Here is a 1955-nt window from a genome sequence, read left to right as displayed (position 1 = left end):
TACCACAACAGAATTAAATAAGAACTTAACAGAAGGAAATGTGGGAAATTCACAAATATTTGGAAACTAAACAATACACTTTTGAATAAGAAAAAACCCCCACAAATTCAGAAAATAAAAACACATCAAGGTGTATGGGATGAAGGTAAAGCAGTACTTAGAGGGAAATTTATAGCTATAAACCCATATTAGAAAAGAAAAAAAAAAAGATCTCAGATTAATAACCTAAGCTTCCACTTAAGTAACTGGGTAAACAAACAAAAAGCAAGAATAAAAAATAAATAAATAAGTAAACCCAAAGCAAGAAGAAGAAAGGACAATAAAGATTAGAGTGTAAATCAATGAAATAAGAAAGAAACAATAGAGAAAAACAGTGAAGTTAAATATTAGTTCTTTAAAAAGATCAGCAAAACTGATAAACCTTTAGCTAGATTCAGTAAGTGAAAGGACTCAAATTACCAACTGAGAAATGAAAAAGAATTCATTATCAAATTTACAAAAATTGAAGAAATGATAAGAGAATAATATGAATGTGTTTTTTAAAGTTTATTTATTAGTATTATTCTTTTTTTACATTCTAAGATGTTGTGGAGCAGTTGGGGGAGGGGGAATGGGGGAGAGGAAAGGGAATAAGGTGGGAGATGGAGAAAGGAGGGGTGTGTAGTTGAGGCCTGTGGCACCCCCATCATTCCTGCAGGAAAGACCAGGGGACTTCCAGTGGTGGCTTGGTCCCTGCTGGGCTGCACACAGATGTCACAGGGGTGTGGCTGAAGCCCTCACCTCCTGACCGCCCCAGCTCAGGAGCATGGGATGCTTCTTATGGTGGCTTGGTGGTTGTTGCTGGGCTGGTTGTGGGTGTTGTGGAGGTGTGGCTGAGGCCTAAGGCCCCACAACACCCCAGGTCATTAGCCCAGGGTGTTTCCCGCAGCAGCTCAGTGGTCATCAATGGGCTGGTTGGGGATGTCAGAGGGCATGACTCAGGCCCCTGGCTCTCACCCATCCCTGGCTTGGGAGCCCAGGGGGCTTCCGGTCATTCTAGGTTTTAGGTGGTCTTTGGTGATGTGAGACCTTTACTAATTAATATCAAGCTTTGTCTCTGGTCTGTGGACAAAGAAAACAAACAAAAAGCACGAATAAAAAATTACTATTATTAGTATTATTCTAGCTAATTTTTTAATTTGTTCTTTTCTGTGACTTCCGTTTTACATTATTTGCTGTTCCCACCACTTACACTCTGCACCGGAACTAATTTATTGCCCTCTGCTTACTTCTAAATAGGGGAACTTCCTGTGGGGACCAGCACTTGAGCCTTGAGGTTGAGCTAAGTTGCTGCTTTGCTGCTGATTCCCTGGGGAAGGCTTTTTGTGCAGCTCAAGTTTTAATTGTTGACCTTGTAGGTACTTCCAGGTCTTGTGAGGTCTGGTGCACCTGGGTTGTGTGTAAACTCTAGTCCAGGCCTGAGACTTTTCAGCAAACTGCACCCCCCTGCAGATCTGTACTCCTGACCAGTCTCCACTGGGTGGGCCTTTACTGATTGGTGGGCAGATGAGACGTCCATGCTGTGCCCAATGTTCCCCCAGTGGGCCTGTCTCCCTCACTGCCGGTGCTCCAAACATTGCCCATGGGGTGGGCCATGTGCTGGTCCCTTGCAATGACTCACTGGCCTCTGAGTGGCTCCTTTTTTTCAGTTGTTCTGGCTCCTTGCTCCTGTGTGGGTCCATGGGAACCCTGTTAGTGGTCTTGCTGGCCTGGGGGCCACCAAGACCCTCTTCTCCCCTGCTGCCTCCCAGAAGGTCATATGAAAGGCTCAGCTGTAGTTTTTGCCAGCTCTTGCTCCATGTGCTCACCAGCTCTAGGCTTGAAGTGGCCAGGGCTCAAAATGGATGGAGCAATCCTTTCTTTCTCTTATTGCAGCTTCTCCTGCCTTCATGAACTACTTAGGTCTCTCCTCCTCT

The sequence above is a fragment of the Galeopterus variegatus genome, unplaced genomic scaffold, assembly GCF_000696425.1.
Source record: "Galeopterus variegatus unplaced genomic scaffold, G_variegatus-3.0.2 Scaffold2265, whole genome shotgun sequence".
In the NCBI taxonomy this organism is placed as follows: Eukaryota; Metazoa; Chordata; class Mammalia; order Dermoptera; family Cynocephalidae; genus Galeopterus; species Galeopterus variegatus.
Note: the sequence above shows the minus strand (reverse complement) of the source record.